This window comes from Ambystoma mexicanum, chromosome 8, assembly GCF_040938575.1.
Source record: "Ambystoma mexicanum isolate Mex_15411 chromosome 8, UKY_AmexF1_1, whole genome shotgun sequence".
NCBI classification, from domain to species: Eukaryota; Metazoa; Chordata; class Amphibia; order Caudata; family Ambystomatidae; genus Ambystoma; species Ambystoma mexicanum.
Window position 1 is genome coordinate 1,582,613,601 of NC_090929.1, and position 19,746 is coordinate 1,582,633,346.

Sequence of the window (19,746 nt, forward strand, 5' to 3'; positions counted from 1 at the left end):
CACCACATCCACCTTTTGAAGGTCGGCCACCTTTGCCTCCCTTACCACTTGGTCGCCTCCCAACCATGGCACTGATGTTGTTGTGCGTATGGGAGGAGCAGTAAACTATTGTCCTGGGCAATTGGGGGTCAAAGGGGCAGGGTACTAGATGGAATTCGTACCCTAGTGTTCTAACAAGGCTGTCTGTGACCCCTGGGGGAAGATGACGGGTCACGCAATGCACAGGCAACCCAAAAACAAAAATAAACGTGCACGCAACCCCTCGTAGACCATGTGCGTGGAAAAATCAACCCGCACTACGCTGTGGCACCCAGAAACACAAAAATAAGCATACGCATGATACACGCAGCCTACAATTACCTCTGAAGGGGTACACGACACACGGGGCAAGCACAGTTGCTAAGTACGTGCAGAACCCACCGTCTGCCTTGAAAAAGAACGTGAAAAATATGCGCGTGTGTGCGTTGGCAACACCCCCGCCAAAAGAAGAATTGTACGCTGTCTGAGGAGACAGGACAAAAGGAGAAGTGAACACTGTTTGAGGAAACAGGCCCAAAAAAAGTAGAAAAATGAAAGCTGTCAGAGGTAACAGGGAGTACGAACTTGAAACGCTGTGAAGTAATCGCGTGTGAACCGACAAGAAGTACAGAATCCACCCACTCGCTCTCCACAAAAAGCACCTACAAGGAAATGGCTTCCTACACGTACCTTTTAAACCAGCCCACACGTACACGTCATTTACGCGTCTACACGCCCTTTCCTCCAATTACACGCGCTGACACTTGGATGTGCAGCTTTTCCATGTATGCTCTGTCATCACATGCTATGAGGGAAACACCCGCGCGCGTCACGTCACAGTCGCGCTAAGGGCCTTTGGTCCAATGATATCGCGTATGTGTGCTGACGCGCTTACGCGCTAAGGGCCTTTCCTCGAATTACACGCTGACGTGCAAGATTTTCACGTGCCAAATAACTCCATATCAAGCTGGCCACACGTACACACACGGAAGACCACGCTCCTGCCCTGAAGGCCATTTTCCTTCCCCCAAGAGCCCCGAGTACACTCCCACCAGCCATCTGCTGCTGCCTGCCTGCCTGCTGCCCACATGCCCTGCTATTTGTTGTCTGCACGTTAGCCATCTGCAGGGGTGCAGTTGCTGTGTCCACCCCTGCTGGAACAGAAGATTCCCGACTGGGATTCCATCGCTCCACAGCCCAGCCCCAGGACCCAGTTGCCCACCCACTCCTGCCTCTGGGGTTGCCATGTCGGGCACATCTCCATCTGGTACCACGGGCAACCCCCAGTCAGAGAGGCAGAGGGCCACCAGCTTCACTGCCACCGAAGTTGGTGTCCTGGTGGAGCATGTCCTGGGGCATTATGATGCCCTCTTCGGAACAAGACGCGCCAAAAAGGAAAGACAGGAGAGGATCTGGGATGCCGCAGTGGTTGCCATCAACGCGGAGGGGGTGGCAACCCGCAACTACCAACATGTCAAGAAGCGCTGGGAGGACTTGAGGCCCAGGACCCTCAACAACGCCCGGCGTCTCCTGGATGGAGGCCGGGGCAGCATGAGTACTATCCAGATGAGGGTCTTGGAACGCGTAAGCCCAGCGCTCCACGCCCAGATCCTTCGGAGGCAGACCCGTCCGGAGTTGAGCGGTAAGTGGCCAAGCATTGCTGAGTGAGACAGGGCATGTTGCAGGGTCCTGGTTGTCTGATACTTGCCTGTATGTGTGACATAGGCCATGTACATATGTGTGTGTGCAGGGACATCATGGTCATGCATGTGAGACCAGTAAGGTGTGAACCACATGGTTGATGCATGTGTTACAATGCAACATGCGAAGCAGCATGGGGAATGCACACATTAATTCATGCCTGTCTCTGTTATTGGACTTGGATGGGGTGTGAGAGATGGGTGCTGCTGTCATGGACATGTGTGGTGTCCATGTCTGTGTGTCTGACTTGCGTGTCTGTGACTTGGAAATTCCATGGATGCATGACACATGTCTGTGACAATGTTCAGATTCACTGATGCAGCCTACTCATCCTTGTATCCACTGTGTGTGGGGTGTACGAGGCCAGATGGATGAAACTAGGGTGAAGGGTGTGCATGTGATGGGCATGACCCATGATGCATGTGAGTTTCAAACCAGCATTGTATGTTTGAAGAGTCCCTTGGACATGTATGCTAATGTTCATAGTATGCGCCATGCCTGTTACTGCATGTGTTTTGCCTGCACTGACCCATGTGTTGTGGAGGGACATGATGGAAGTGATGTTTGACAGTGCCACTCATCTGCTATTGCTTCCTGTCTAGGGGACCATTGTACAGTACTCTGATGCTTGTGTTCTATGTCTCCCTCTACACAGTGGCAAGTGATGAAGAGGGCGGAGACGGCGCTGTGGAGGAAAGCGGCGGAGATGCCCCCATGGGCCGGCGATGCAAGGCCCAGTCACCCTCCCAGAATTTGCCATTGTCCGGGAGCGAGGGGACTGGTGCTGCGTCTGCCACTACGGCTGCAGCGGAAGGGGTGGGTGAGCCCCCACAGGGGCTTGCAACGGCAGAAGACGGTGTGGAGCCATCCAGGTTGGTGGTTTCCACAGAGGAGGAGGAGGCCGCTACTGAGCCGCACATGGGGCATGGTGGGGGTGGTACCACTGGTGCAAATGGTGCAGTCCAGGTCCATGGGCAGGAGGTAGCACAGGTCACTGTGGAGGGGCCTGTGCATGTCGCTGTCCCTGACCCTGTGACTGCACCACCATGCACCAGTAGGAATGCCCCATCCCAGGCCCGTCCCCAGGTAGGGGGGATGTCCATGTCATCTGGCACTCCTCTAGCTGCGCACGAAGGGACCCCTGGCCGTATGGAGAAGGTCCTGATTGGTGTTGCGTTGCGCACGCGTGACATTCGTGTTGACGTGCGTGCTTCCCGGGGGGGAGCACGCACGTCATCACGAAGAGCAGCGTACCAACGTGGCCCAGTTGGGAGTGTCCATGGTCGGGGGTTTTGTACATGTGTCGGCCACTCTGGCGGCCCTCTCCTCCTCTGTGGAGACTATGTGCCAGTCGTACTCCATGCCGTCTTCTGGCCCAGATGCCACCAGGGCCCCCTGTGGACCTGCCCTGACCAACGCATCCAGCTCGGTGGGGATCCCATCCCTGCCACAGTCGGGAGTCGGAGGTCCAGCAGGGGTGGACACCACAGCAACTGGACCCCAGCAGATGGAGGATGTGCCGGCATCATGGAGCAGGGCACGTGCACGACGGCGTTGGTGGATTCCATCAGCCTGGATGCCGTCGTGCTGGCAGAGGCAATTGCGTGGGAGGCAGCAGCAGGATTACGTGGGAGGCATCATGGCTCGGGGCAATCTACATCAGAGGGGCAGGCATCGGCTGGAGGGTAGGAGGACCCTGGAATGGGAGTGTTTTCCGTGTGGCAGCAGTTGGGCCAGCAGATAGGTGTGGAGCGGCGGCGGGCGGAGGAGGCACGGCTCACGATGGTCAGGGCGGAGAACTCCATGCGCAGGGTGCTGAGGTGGGCTGAGTGCCTCGAGGGAATTTGCAGGGAGTTGGAGGTGGACATGGCTTTATCCCTGCGAGACCTCAGGGCCAGAGAACAGGCCCGCCTCCAAGACATTGAACAGGATTTTGATGATGCCCTGGCCCATGACATCAACAAGTGAGCCGTTGGACTTGCCCGCCGCCATTGTATATAGTTCATTAGTGTTAAGTTTCATTTCTTTTTTCTTTCATTTGGGGCGCATTGACTATGCCACCCATTTTTGTATATAGTTAGTAATTAGGTATGTTTCATTGTAGGTTTCATTTATGTCGTTGGGCTCAAGGACCCTGGATTTGCTATTTGTACATAGTTTTACAGTGGATTTTTCTCCTTAATCTTTATTTTGCAATGGATATTACGCTTTTCTTTCCCTTTGGATTTGCTTTGTTGGACGGTGACTTTGGACACATTTTCATTTGGATTAATTTGGATTCTCATTTTTTTTATTTATCATTTTTTGGGACATGCTGAATTTGCATTATTATTGGCATTATTGTGTGTTTTTTTTTCATTCCCTTCATTTTGACTTGATTACATTTTTGTTTCTTACTTCAATGTGTGGTTTTCTCTCATTGGTTTCATGCATGTCACAATGTGGGTTTTCTCAGTCATGTGTTGGCATTGTGTGGGTCGGACAGACTTGTACTCATGCGCATACTGCTTATTTGTGATCTATCATGTAATGGGGATTTCAATTTGGAGTGGATGTAAAGCTTGGTTGGGTGTTTGGACTGGGGTGCTGTGGGGTGGGATTTATGTGGCCATAAGAGCCAGGGATCTGGATTGTGATGACGTGTTAGCTGGGGGACATGTGTTAAGGCCTGCTGGCAGGTGCGTGTCAATGATGGGGGGTGGGGTGCAGGGGGACATGTGTGGGACATGTGTGGGGGCCTGCTGGCAGGTGCCCCTGACTGCTGGGGTGTGGGGCGCTGGGGGACATGTGTGGGGGCCTGCTGGCAGGTGCCCCTGACTGCTGGGGGGTGGGGGTGCTGGGGGACATGAGTGGGACATGAGTGGGGGCCTGCTGGCAGGTGCCCTGCACTGCTGCGGGGTGGGGGTGCAAGGGGACATGTGTGGGGGCCTGCTGGCAGGTGCCCCTGACTGTTGGGGGGTGGGGGTGCAGGTGGACATGTGTTGGGGCCTGCTGGCAGGTGCCCCTGACTGCCGGGGGGTGGGGGTGCTGGGGGACATGTGTGGGGGCCTGCTGGCAGGTGCCCCTGACTGCTGCGGGGTGGGAGTGCAGGGGGACATGTGTGGGACATGAGTGGGGGCCTGCTGGCAGGATCCTCTGACTGCTGGGGGGTGGGGGTGCAGAGGGATATGTGTGGGGGCCTGCTGGCATGTGCCCCTGACTGCTGGGGGTTGGGGTTGCAGGGGGACATGTGTGGGGTCCTGCTGGCAGGTGCCCCTGACTGCTGGGGGTTGGGGGTGCAGGGGGACATGTGTGGGGTCCTGCTGGCAGGTGCTCCTGACTGCTGGGGGGTGGGGGTGCTGGGGGACATGTGTGGGGGCCTGCTGGCAGGTGCCCTGCACTCCTGGGGGGTGCTGGAGAGATGAGTTGGTGAGCATATTGCAACGTGACATGTGGCTTGGCTGGGGGTCATGCCCATGGTGGATGGGCTGCCTGCGGGACATGACCAGGGGTGCGGGGTAGTCCTCTGTGGTGTGGGCTGCCTGCAGGGGCCACGGAGGGGGTAGAGGGGATACCTGGGAGGACCCACACTGCCAATTCATGTGTAGGACTCCCCGCGCACCCCCGAAATACGCGTTCCCCGCTCTGACAGCAAAATGTCGTGTGAAACTTCCTGTACACCCCAGAAATACACGTACCCTACTCCAATCGCGTGTGAAACTTCCCGCGCACCCCTGAAATACACGTACCCAGCCCAATCGCGTGTGAAACTTCCCACGCACCCCTGAAATACACTACCAAGCCCAATCTTGTGTGAAACTTCCTGCGCACCCCCGAAATACACGTACCCAGGCCAATCGCATGTGAAACTTCCCGCGCACCCCTGAAATACACGTACCAAGCCCAATTGCGTGTGAAACTTCCCGCGCACCCCTGAAATACACGTACCCAGGCCCAATCGCATGTGAAACTTCCCACGCACCCCCGAAATACACGTACCCAGGCCAATCGCGTATGAAACTTCCCGCGCACCCCTGAAATACGCGTAAACAGGCCAATCACGTGTGAAACTTCCCGCACACCCCTGAAATACACGTACCCAGGCCAATCGCGTGTGAAACTTCCCGCGCACCCCCGTAATACACGTACCCCACTCGCACAGGCCCTTTCGCGTGTGAAAGTTTCCGCGAACCCTGTAATACACGTACCCTGCTGAAATTGCGTGTGAAACTTCCCGCAAACCCCAGTAATACACATACCCCACTCGCACAGGCCCTTTCACGTGTGAAACTTCACACGCATCCCAGTAATACACGTTCCCCGCTTGGCGTTTGCTGTTTGGCAGCCCTGTAAACTGGTCCAGGGTTAGCGCAGCCCTTTGCGCTGAATTGGGAATTTTGATGGCTTTTCCTCGCGCGAGGGCGTTCTTGGGGGCGTAACTGGTGCTGCTGCAGGGTCGCTGCGCCACTCTGTGCCACAGCTGGTTTTGGAGGCTAAAATCCATGAATACGCTGTGCGCGGAAATCAATTTTAGTGCACGCGGCTGGCGCAGACATTCACACGCGCACACTGCGAGCCAGCCGCATGCGCCACTTTTGTGCGAAATTCTGTGAATTACCCTGTAAATACCTTAGAATACTCCAACACAGCTGGTTTGGAGAAAATATTAAAATTATCTTTAAACTGTAGAGTAATGCTTAAACATAACCTTGAAGTGGAGTAAGGACTAGTTAATGGAGCACTTGGTACAGTTGTTGGCTTTCAAACATGCCCACGTGTCAACAACATTCAGTTTGTCAATATTCTCTTTTGATAAGACGTGAACTCTCCCACTCCTCTTTAGAGTCAATAGTTAAAAGGGCGTCAGTTATGCTGTACCGGAAGATCAAAGATCCTTCTTTCTCGGCAATTTTATTGATGGTACAGGCGTAGATGAACTCAAGAAAATCCATGCTACTGTCCAAATGGGAGCTAATGTGCCTACAGCAACTTGAAACCGGCGGCAGCTCCATGGAAGAACTTTTGGGCAATCCAACAAAAACTAAATTACGAATCGAGGAAATGGATTGGATAAGTACGTTGCATAAGGCATCTGAGTACAAGCTAACTAGCCACCTACCTCCAACACGCAGAAAATTGAATGCAATTCAACCTTTTCTGATAAAACATCCAAGCAGAAAAACACGGAACACTCTTCTGCCTGCGAGGTTAAACTTGTTACCCACGAACGAAATCCTGCACACAAGGGGCCTTTCTCCATCTTATATCTGCCGCTTTTACAACGACACCGAACAAAGTGAAACACTACGGCACCTCTTATTACTGTGTCCAGGAACAGACAAATTCAGATCACCATACATACTGCATCACCTAAAGAATGCCTACCTGAGGGATGAAGAACTTTGGTGGGAGCGCTTAATAGGAGGCTTGAGACCATCTTGGACTATAGCAGCCACAAACGCAGCTCTGCAGACTTGCCAGAGTGGGCCGACACAAACAGATGGTGGGGAGTGATCTCACTTTGTGGCTTCGCCTTCGGCTTCACCCTCACCATTTTCGCCTCCACCTTTTCACCTTCGCTTTCACCTTCGCTTTTACTTTTGAAACCTCATATTCTTTTCTTTTTTCTTTAGTCACGACTTCTCGTTTGGATTGAACAAATGTGCTGAGAAATTTCTGTTCATCTTCTTGTAAAAATCACTTCGGTGATTATATACTCGAAAAAAATAAATATATATATATATATTCTCTTTGACAAACTATCAGAAGTAAAATGGATAGGACGCTCAACAGCTCGATTCCTTCTTTTTAAAGACATGTATGTATGCAGAGAACAATTTTCTCTAACTCTAGCATACGCAGTCACCATTCAGAAACCACAAGGTCTTACCCTAGATAAAGCATTGATAGATATTAGGAACACAGTCTTAAAGTAGGCATGAGCTATGTAGCACTATCACGCTTACGTGCACTTGACAGTCTAATCAACTTTGATGCAAGTAAAGTAAACACTGATATTCCTTGCATTTTAGAATACAATAGACTACATTCACTATACACCCCATCTAAATACCTATCCTGTTCCACAAAAAGCAAAATGTTGTAAAAGAAAACTACTTCAAACAGAAATGCAACAGGATCTCACTGCAAATCCTCCAAAGAGAGTAAAAGAAGCTAATACTTCATCAATTACTACAACCAAAGAATAATCTACTACTCAAAGTAACTCAGGTACTTCTTCAAAGAAGCAACACACACTCCGAAGAAATGACTTGGACACAGAACTATCTGGTCCATTCAAATTTTCAAATATAACTGGTGTAAATTGCTACACAAATGTAGCACTAAATATTCTATTTTAATTGCCACCAATTGTTGACAACATTTAATTACACAATGCAGACCAATAGTGTTTGCAGATGTTAGTCCTTCATAGAAATGCAAGCAACAATCCTGACAACACATATAGTGTTCATGGAATAAGACAAGAATTTGACTACTGTGCTGGAATGGTCAAATTCACTATAAACTCACAAGAAGATCCACAAGAATGTCGAATGTACTTACTACAAGTACTGGAAAACAAAAACATACCTATAAATGAAATCTTCCAGATTTCATACATGTGGAAACATAGATGCACTCTGTGCAACAATATGGCACAGGAACAAATCCCTAATGAACACTTTGTGTATGTATCCACACCTAACGGTGAATCTGTTCCATTTCAGCAACTTGTACAAAAAGCAAACCATGGCAGATTATATACTACCTGCAATTCAGATAATCGCTCCACCTTACAAATACAAACACATAGTAAATACATAATATTAATGCTCCTACGTTACAATGCAGATGGTACCAAAACAACTGCAAGCTGAGTGGATTCACACATGGTCAAGTATTCCTTGGTAAGAAAATCCTTCACAAGTATAATCTACCACACAAGAGCCACAACCAATGCAGGTCACTACACTGCATATATAAAAAGAATTGTGGATGTTTCGAATGTAATGAGAGTACCATTACTCTAAAGCAGAGATTACCAGCAAATCTTAGAAACGCTTATTTAATCTTCTTAAAACCAAAATTTAATAACTAATCTTTACACAAACATTAACAAAATTTCAATTAGAAAACTATAAACAGTTAGAATACACAAACAGGTATCTAACTGCCCCAAAATTCTGAAACAACCAAGCAGATAAATCAATACCACTAAATTATAAGAAGAAATAAATAGTTAGAATACACCAACAGGTATCTAACTGCCCCAAGATTTTACAACAACCAAACAAATAAATGAATACCACTAACGTATAACAAGAAATAAACAGTAGGAATATGCCAACTTCTATCTAACTGTCCCAAGAATCTGCAACAACCCAACAGATAGGTTAGCAACTTGAGAATATAAATACAAAACAATAACCAGTTACAATTCGACAACAGGTATCTAACAATCTGCAAAAAGCCAGCAGATAGAACATTAGCCGGAAACAACATGTATACACTGAAAACAAAGAAAGAAATGTACTGTACCATAACAAAAACGTTTTTTTTTTATCCAACATGGATTTTTTTTCCCACAGACCCAATGATTTAAGCAACAAACACAGAAACTGAGCAAATTGCACAGTACACTGGTTTGTAAACTACTAAATATGAGGGTTGAAATAAAGCAAAAATGTCTATTATGCAATGTAATGAGTCTTTATAAACTACCTACACTAACATGATCTTTCATGTTATCACAGAAATTGAAAAAGAATATCTGCTCCAGTTACCCAAGTCATGAAATAAATATATCCAATCACAAAAAATCAAACAGTAAGCATATTATAATAAATACAACTCATAAATACTGCTCCATAACACAACAATTGAAGCAAACATCTAACCATACACCACAATATAAAATGTTTATTTCCATGGATATGTTATACTGCAGTGTTTGTCACAAAACTCTACAATCTTAATGACATCACGTAGCCAAAACTTCACATACAAACTATACAAATCAAACAGTACACAAACTGTACATTTGAAAATATTGATGGCCATGCACACAAGACTCTAGGCCGTGGCCGCAACACTGCAACATATCACACTCATATATCACACCCATAGAATCAAACATTTTAACTGGCTCTATGGGCCACTGCATTGCATTTTTTTATGTCTGCGGTCAACCACGGTGACCGCGGAAATGACAAACACATCAGGGGTGCCTGCCACCTAAACAAATACATCATTTCACCCATCTCTTACTCCCCCACCCTCCCCAAGCACTCTTACACACCAACACACTTGCCAAATTTGTATTTCTCCCTCGTTCGTCTCCGCGCTGTCTGCGGATGTCCGTGGATCCAAGATGGCGGGCGCATCAAAACAATGCGACGCACCTCACGCTTCATTCCAGTCAATCAGCGAACACGTTGCATATCTGCGGACATGATGCAAGCCGATTAGCCAATGGATGTCCTGTCCGTGGAGCGAACAGGGAAGTCCTACAGCCCAAACCGCCGGACGGATTTTCACCAAATTTGGACCAGGAGCAGCGGCTTGGTCCCGAAAGCGTGCTTTTGCAAATTTGGTGAAAATCTGTCCAGTAGTTTTTTTAAAAATGACCAAAAAGTAGGTTAAAATTTTTTTGTGATATCTGTGTTCGCTTCACAGACACACTTCCCTGTTCGCTCAGCGAACAGGACACCCATTGGCTAATCGGCTTGCATCATGTCCGCAGATATGCAACGTGTTCGCTGATTGACTGGAATGAAGCGTGAGGTGCGTCGCATTGTTTTGATGCACCCGCCATCTTGGATCCACGGACATCCGCGGACAGGACAGTGATTGGGCAAGCAGCTTGCGTGATGTCCGCGGACATCTGACGTGCTCTCTGATTGTATGTGGTGAAAGCGTGCAGTGCGTCTGGCTTCAGAGACGCCCGCCATCTTTCTTTCCTGCATGAGAGGCTTTGTCAGGTCAGCGGGAGCGTGTCTGTCTCCTGTTCCTCCCAACCCCCGCTCATGCCCCGTGTCTGCCCCACCCCCGCTCATACCCGTGTGTCCTTTCTGTCCCCCACCCCCGCTCATGCCCCGTATGTCCTTCCTGTCCCCCCCACTCCCGCTCATGCTCAGTGTCTGCCCTGTTCCTCCAGCCCCCCGCTCACGCCATTGAACACGGTGGCCAGTGGAGGGCCGAGGAGCGGGATCTGCCGCACGAACTCATGTCAGTGTTTTTGTTTGTCTCCTGACATACAAACCCCCCCACCCCCCGCTCATGCCCCGTGTGTCTCTCCCCTCCCCCCACCCCCCGCTCATGCCCCATGTGTCTCTCTCCCCCCTACCCCCCGCTCATGCCCCGTGTGTCTTTCTCGTTCCCCCCCACCCCCCACTCATGCCCTGTGTGTCTCTCTCCCTCCACCCCACCCCCCACTCATGCCCCGTGTGTCTCTCCCCTTCCCCCATCCCCCGCTCATGCCCTGTGTGTCTCTGTGTGTCTCTTCCCTCCCCCCACCCCCTGCTCATGCCCGTGTGTCTCTTCCCTCCCCCCACACCCCACTCATGCCCCGTGTGTCTCTCTCCCTCCACCCCACCCCCCACTCATGCCCCATGTGTCTCTACCCTTCCCCCATCCCCCGGTCATGCCCTGCGTGTCTCCGTGTGTCTCTTCCCTCCCCACACCCCCGCTCATGCCCCATGTGTCTCTCCCCTCCCACCCACCCCCCGCTCATGCCCCGTGTGTCTCTCCCCTCCCCCCACCCCCCGCTCATGCCCCGTGTGTCTCTCTCCCTCACCCCCAACCCCTGCTCATGCCTGTGTGTCTCTCCCCTCTACCCACCCCCACACATGCCCCGTGTCTCTCCCCTTCCCCCCACCCCCCGCTCATGCCCCGTGTGTCTCTCCCCCTCCCCCCTCTCATGCCCCGTGTGTCTCTCCCCCTCCCCCCCGCCCCAGCTCATGCTCCGTATCTGTCTCCTGTTGCCCCTCACCCTGCTGCTCATGCCCCGTGTCTGTCTCCTGTTGCCCCCACCCCCTGCTTATGCCCCGTGTCTGTCTCTGTTGTTCCCCCCACCCCCCGTTCATGCCCCGTGTCTGTCTCCTGATCCCCCCACCCTCCCGCTCATGCCCCGTGTCTGTCTCCTGGTCCCCCCACCCACCCGCTCATGCCCCATGTCTGTCTCCCCCACCCCCCGCTCATGCCCCGTGTCTGTCTTCTGTTCCCCCCGCTCATGCCCGTGTCTGTCTCCTGTTCTCCCCACCCCCGCTCATGCCCCATATCTGTCTCCTCTTCCCCACCACCCCCCGCTCATGCCCCGTGTCTGTCTCCTGTTGCCCCCCACTCCCCCGCTCATGCCCCGTGTCTGTCTCCTGTTCTCCCCACCCCTGCCCCGTGTCTGTCTCCTGTTCCCCCTACCCCCACTCATGCCCCGTGTCTCTCTCCTGTTGCCACCCACCCCACTGCTCATGCCTCGTGTCTGTCTCCTGTTCCCCCCCCACCCGCTCATGTCCCGTGTCTGTCTCCTGTTCCCCCCACCCGCTCATGCCCCGTGTCTCTCTCTTGTTGCCCCCCAGCCCCCCGCTCATGCCCCGTGTCTGTCTTCTGTTCTCCCCACCCACCGCTCATGCCCTGTGTCTGTCTCCTGTTCTTCCCACCCCCGCTCATGCCCCGTGTCTGTCTCCTGTTGCCCCCCACCCCCTGCTCATGCCCCGTGTCTGTCTCCTGTTGCCCCCCAGCCCCCCGCTCATGCCCCGTGTCTGTCTCATATTCTCCCCAACCCCCGCTCATGCCCCGTGTCTGTTGTTCCTCCCACCCCCCGCTCATGCCCCGTGTCTGCCTCCTGTTCCCCAAATCCCCCGCTCATGCCCCGTGTCTGTCTCCTGTTTCCCCCAACCCCCAGTCATGCCCCGTGTCTCTCCTGTTGCCCCCCACCCCCCGCTCATGCCCCGAGTCTGTCTCCTGTTACCCTCCGCCCCCCGCTCATGCCCCCTGTCTGTCTCCTGTTCTCCCCAACCCCCCGCTCATGCCCTGTGTCTGTCTCTTGTTCCCCCCACCCCCTGCTCATGCCCAGTGTCTGTCTCCTGTTGCCCCCACCCCCTGCTCATGCCCCGTTTCAGTCTCTGTTGTTCCCCCCACCCCCGCTTATGCCCCGTGTCTGTCTCCTGTTCCCCCCCCACCCGCTCATGCCCCGTGTCTGTCTCCTGTTCCCCCACCTGCTCATGCCCCATGCCTGTCTCCTGTACCCCCCCACCCCCTGCTCATGCCCCGTGTCTCTCTCCTGTTGCCCCCCACCCCCCCGCTCATGCCCCGGTGTGTCTCTCCGCTCCCCCCACCTCCCGCTCATGCCCCATGTGTCTCTCCCCTCCCCCCCGCTCATCCCCCGTGTGTCTCTCCCCTCCCCCCTATCCCCCGCATGTCTCTCCCCTCCCCCCCACCCCCCCGCTCATGCCCCGTGTGTCTCTCCCCTCCCCCGCTCATGCCGCGTGTGTCTCTCACCTCCCCCCACCCCCCGCTCATGCCCCGTGTATCTCTCCTCTTCCCCCCACCCCCGCTCATGCCCTGTGTGTTTCTCCCCTTCCCCCCAACTCCCGCTTATGCCCTGTGTGTCTCTCCCCTCCCCCCACCTCCCGCTCATGCCCCGTGTGTCTCTCCCCTTCCCCCCACCCCCGCGCATGCCCCGTGTGTCTCTCCCCTTCCCCCCACCCCCGCTCATGCCCTGTGTGTTTCTCCCCTTACCCCCACCTCCCGCTTATGCCCTGTGTGTCTCTCCCCTCCCCCCACCCCCCACTCATGCCCCGTGTGTCTCTCTCCCTCACCCCAACCCCCCGCTCATGCCCCGTGTGTCTCTCCCCTCCCCCCACCCCCCGCTCATGCCCCGTGTGTCTCTCCCCTTCCCCCCGCTCATGCACTGTGTGTCTCTCCCCTTCCCCCACCCCTCGCTCATGCCCCGTGTGTCTCTCCCCTTCCCCCCACCCCCCGATCATGCCTTGTGTGTCTCTCCGCTCCCCCCACCCCCCGCTCATGCCCGTGGCCCTCATTACGACCCTGGCGGAAAGTGACTGACCGGACCGCAACAGCGTAAATAGCGTTTCCGCCATTGCACGAAGGAGCAAAGTGCGGCTAATTACGACCCATCGGGCACGAGCATTACGCCATGGCGGAATCCGAAAGGCTGCGATGGCGGAAATGACCCCAAAACGGCCCTTACCGCCGCCGTACGCTGCACCAGGTGCAATACCGCCACCCATCTTAGCGGTCACCGTAATGAGCGGTCACCGTAATGAGCGGGCACCGCAAATTACGGGCACCGTAAATATACGGAAACGGAAGTAAAAGCATGTGGCCGGAACGGGAAACAGCACGCCGCACAACTATAAAACCGAATCCCAACACAACCATTAAAAATCCGACCCTGACACACATCCCAACCCCTTAGCAACCCCAGTTAAAAAAATAAATATGGGAAAGGTAGCCAAGAAAGGGTGTGATCGCAAGCGGCAGGTCCACTTCTCCCGAGAGGAACTGACCGTGCTCACCGAGACCCTCCAGGAAAATGCCGCTGTCGTCTTCTCCAGTCAAATGACCAGGACGGCCCTTGCCAACAAGAAGGCCATATGGGCCCTGGTGGCACAGCGCGTAAGTGCGGTGGGGACAACACCCCGCACGCCACAGCAATGTCGCAAGCGGTGGGACGACCTGCGGATCCGCGTACGCAGCATACTTTCTGCGAACAGGAACATCGCCACAGCTACCGGGGGGGGATCAGAGTCGCCCATCAAGTTGACCCCCTGGGAGGACATCTGCGCCTCCACCATAGGAATGGAGAGCATAGAGGGAGTCGGAGGGATGGAGAAAGGAGTGCCGACATCCGGAGAATCAGGTAGGTTGGCCAAGAGAAACAATGCGAAATCCACAAAGCACGAACATGTGCAGTACCATGTGACCCCATAGTGCAATACATACTTTGCCCTGACAGCGCCCTCTAAAAGTCAGAATGAATAAACAAATTAATCAAGATGCCATAAACAACCCCTACATGTGCAGCATGCACCCCCTAACTGCAGGCAGCCAAATGGATGCATCCTCAATCCACACGAAAATGAGACCACCTCCAAGGCCCAGTCCCAAATCACCCTCATGTACCACCCCAATGCATATGATACGTTGCCATTCCAAATCCCACAGACCCATAACTAACGCTCGCCCCTCTTTACTCCACCACAGGGTCCGATACCAACGACGAGCTGCAGGACACCCCTACCAGCACGCCTGCAAAGAGGGCCAGGACCAACGTCCCAAGAGCCTCCACCTCAGGTGCAAGGATCAAGACACGGCAGCAGCAGGAATCAAGTGGCAGCACACTGGAGGGGACTGCAACAGGCACCCCAGCAGCCAGCAAGTCCACAACCCCAGCACCACAGGTCCCCCCAAAGAACGTATCTGATGGCACTGCCTCTGGTGGTAGCAGCACCATAGGTGACACAGCTGTCATGCCAGCATGCTCCGACACTGAAAACAGTGCTGGCGACGTAGGTACCATCCATGACCTTTCCCAATCCCCCAGCATGTTCCATCCCCTACACCATGACGAAACCACGCAGGGGCACCCTGAAGACGACGACTGGCCAACCCCCACAAGTCCTGTGCCAAGGCAACATGTGTTGAGCAGCCCCCCTGTCACACCACCGCAAATGTCTATGGCCCAGCAGAGGCAACAGTCCCTCGACCTGCTGATCGAGCAACAGCAGGAAGTGTCCACGCTACTCAAGGACCATGCAAATGAATGCGGGGGTTCCAGGGCAGCCATGGAAACATCCACCGAGACACTCAGGGCACAAATAGAGAAAAGCAGTGAGAGCCTCAGGGGAGAAATGGAGAGAAGCACCGAGAGCCTGAGAGCACAAATGGAGAAAAGCACCGAGAGCCTGAGGGGGGAACTGCATGCGACGTCCAAAGACGTTTGTGCTGAACTTGCTGCTGTGCGCCGTGTGCTCTCGGAGCTCTCACAAACCCTCAGAGACATGCATGGACGCGAGCAGGCAGAGTCATCATCCGTGGCAAGTTCCGTCCAGGGCAGCCCCCAACGCAGATCTGGCCGGAACCTGCGCTCCACGGGCAGGGGTGCCCCTGATACCCGTAGAGGGGGCTTGCAATAGCGTCTACCCACGGACAGCATGCATATTTGGACACTGGTGTTGGGGGGGAGGTAGTAGGGTGGAGGGGGTGTGTTGGGCTTCACTGGGTGGCGGGTCCATAGGGTGTATAAATCAAATCACATTAACAATACAGTACTTCATTATCATCCAATGACATGTGTGGACATTGATATTTGCGTACGAGGCCTTCATAGGCGTACAGTCCACAATGTGCCTGTACTACACACACACAGTGCCACAGGTCCCCTTTCCATGTAATAGGCACCATGCGTGGTTGCTAGAAGCATGCATCTATGATGCTCTGTCGGATTGCACGTGCATCCTGTGCCTCATGGACTCCTTGAGGTGCCTCCACATCCCCACCCTCATCATTATCATCTTCAGGTGCTTGCAGTTCTGCGTCAGGGGGCATGGGCACATTTCTACGTATGCACATGTTGTGCAGCATGACACATGCCATGACCATCTTAGAAACCTTCTCATGGCTGTACATGAGTGCCCCGCCAGACCTGCTGAGGCTGCGGAAACGAGCCTTCAGTAGGCCGAATGCCTGTTCAATGACCACACGGGTACGTGAGTGGGCATGGTTGTAGTCCTCCTCATGCTGGTTCTGTGGGTTCCGGATTGGTGTAAGGAGCCATCTCTTCAGTGGATACCCGGCATCACCTGCATGAGACGAATAAAGGGTGTCAGTGGAATGATAGTGCTGAGTAGCCCCCCCCCCTTCCTGCAAGGTCATTGACGCATCAAATGGGCCACGATGTCATGCATGGAATGAGACTCACCGAGTAGCCAGGATCTGTGCCCTGCGTGTCGCTCCATGTAGCGTGGTATTCTTGTGTTCCTCAGGACCATAGAATCATGGGTAGATCCTGGAAATCTGGCACTACAATGCGTAAAGATCTTGTTGGAGTCACACACCATTTGCACATTGATTGAATGAAATTGTTTCCGGTTGCGGTACTGGACCTCCATGGCATGTGGGACAACCAATTCAACATGGGTGCAGTCGATGGCACCAATGCAACCCGGGATGCCGCCAAGTGCATGGAATCCCACTTTTGCGTTGGTAATCTCCTGGTACGTGCGTGGTAGTGTGATGTGGTCGTCGGCGTGCTTCAGGAGGGCATCGTGCACTTTGAAGAGTGTCCGTGAGAACAGTGGCTGTGAAATGCCATGCAACTGTCCGACTGTGTGCTGGTAGGTGCCTGTGGCCAGGAAGTGGAGTACAGACACCACCTTCAGTAGGGGTGGGATGGCGGTTGGGCTATCTATCATGCTCACGAGGTCAGCATGTGTCATGTCCACAATGGCGATTATGGTGTCCCGGTCCAAACGGTAGAGGGTGTGGATCTGCTCAGCAGTGAGGTTGAACGGATCAGCTCGGAGGCGTGGGATTGCGGGCCGCCTGCGTGGTGGTAGTGGCAGTGCTTGTGGGCCTTGCTGACCCTGCCTTGCCCTCCTCCTCCTCCTTCTCCTCCGTCTCCCCTGTGCGCCCGGTTGTTGTACCTGTTGTTGTTCGTCGTCTTCTTGTAGTTGTAGCACTTGCAGTGCTATCTGGTCCCCCAGGCACAACATCGCTAGTCCTGCCGGTAGCATTTTGGAGTGGTTGTGGGAGGGGTTTGGGTCTGCTATATATGTGCTGTCGGCCTGTATGGCCTCCACCTGTGCTGATTGAATGAATCTGTGGCAGATGCAATCCCTTCTGGCCGAGCACGTCCCGCACGTAAGGCTGCATTTGGCCGCATGGCATCTTGGGATTGGAATCATGTATCAAATCCCGATGGCAGTGTGATGTACTTTGACTGATTTTCATGCTATGCTCCCATTGTTACACATGCTATGATTGCAGCCGCTTACATACCTGTGACGAGTCAGTGGTATGTAGGGCTCGATCGATGGCCGACCCTCATGCAGCACAGTAACGTACTTCACCGACGGGCGTGGCGTCCCATTTGTGATTGCAGCCAGTTAGCATTATGACACACAGCCGCACTACATTGATGTAATTGTGAATGCAAGCGTTCACAGAAGCCTTTTCGACGTAATGTTGCAAGTGTGGAATTCGAAGGCCAGCATTTTTGGTTTCGAAGTAGCGGTGAGGAGACGCCCACAGGTCTGCCTGGAAATGTAACGTTCTATTGTTGAATGTCCTTGGGACAGGGCCCATAACGAGCAAGCAATGAATGACATGAATTGAATGGGATGCGCAATAGCGTAGTGGACGATAAGGCAGGACGTTCCCAAATCCATCTTGCTTCACAACACTACAGATCCGGCCAGGAGCACAGTGGTTTTTGCAGACTGCATTACGCACAGACGCGATGGAAGTTTCAAATATTATGTGAGTGAATATTCATGCGTTTTCATTGCGGGATGAGGGAATGATGAATGGATGCATGGACAGATGATTCCATTTAGGGTCTGCCATGTACATGGGTTTTTTGAATCAATCCCCTTCCCCTGCGCTATGTGATGCAAGGCTGCCATAGTGGGACTTACGTCTATCTGCCCTTGTCGGATCCTCCCTGTCTCGACGCGCCTTCATACACTTGTGTCTAGGCACGTTACTAATCCCATGTCATGGGTTCTGTCTTGACGGACGCATGCACAGTAACCGACGTTGCCAATGGTGTATTTACCTCGATTGATTTCGTTATGAATCGATACTGATTTAGGGGTGTGTATGTTCCTTTGGAGTGGGCTAGCATGCATATGGGTCTGGATTTGGTGTGTTGAATGAAGATTGTAATGCATCATGAGTCCCGTAATGCAATCGGTTAATTTGTGTTTCATTTGGGTGACAGGTATCTCCTGCCCTATTGCAGATGCCATCTGTACGCCACTCCTCCAGATGGGTTTTACTCTCGACACCTGCAGCTTCGGGTGAATCAGTGGAGCAGCATTACGATCTTATGGGACGATCGCCAATGGGCCACATGCCCTTACGCTGTACTGGTGGCTAGGTGCAACATTTCGGCCTTTCAGCTGGACTAGTGCCTGCCTCATGGGACGGACCTGCGGTTCTTGCCGCTTCCATGTTGCCTTTTGGAACGTTGATGTAGGCCCTGTGTGCCATGATGGTACAGGGCGTCACACAAGTGGAAGCTGGTCAATTATTGCAGATGCAGCCCTCGGTGATGATGGATGTTTTGGTGTTATTTTGCAAATTGCTGTGAGGCCTTTGTCATTTGGATGTGCATTTAAATTGTATTCCGATATTTGGCGTGTTGCGTTATTCTTTGCAGGTGATGCAGCGATTTTCGATTTGTGGCGGTATGTATTGCGAGATGATCTGCATTGTGTTCCGCCTTCTGAGTTGAGTTGTGTGGTACTGTACTGGCCGCGTTTGCCTACGTGGCACAGTATGGTCACGGATGGGGGCTGCCATTGTGACTGTTTACATGATGTGCTGTTCAGGGGCGGGGGATTGGCTTTTGGCCGACTGGTGCCTGTCAGCCAGGTCGATTGGTGGAATGATGGGATGTTCAGAATGTGGCTGGTCACAGGTGCCTGTGTTTGCGTGCGTTTGTTGGAGGGGGACTGGGGTCATGTCCATTGGAATAGCTTCTGTATTCATGCCATCTGTGCCCTGCAGCTCCCATCGGCCCCTCTTGGGATGAGCCTGGCTGCTCAGTCACTCTGCCAACTTGTGTGGTACATGCTTCTGCTGATGGTTGGTTTGTTTACTGGCAGGAGTACAGGGCTGGTGCAATCCCCCTCAGGATGCTGTTTTGGATGTTGCCTTGCGCTGGTGGCAAGCGATGGGGGACTACTGTTGTTTTGTGTCATGTGTTCTTGATTTTCATTTTGATGTATTGTACCTTCACATGCCTGTGCTGCATCAGTACGGCTATGGTGACATGCCGTACATGGATGCCCACTCACG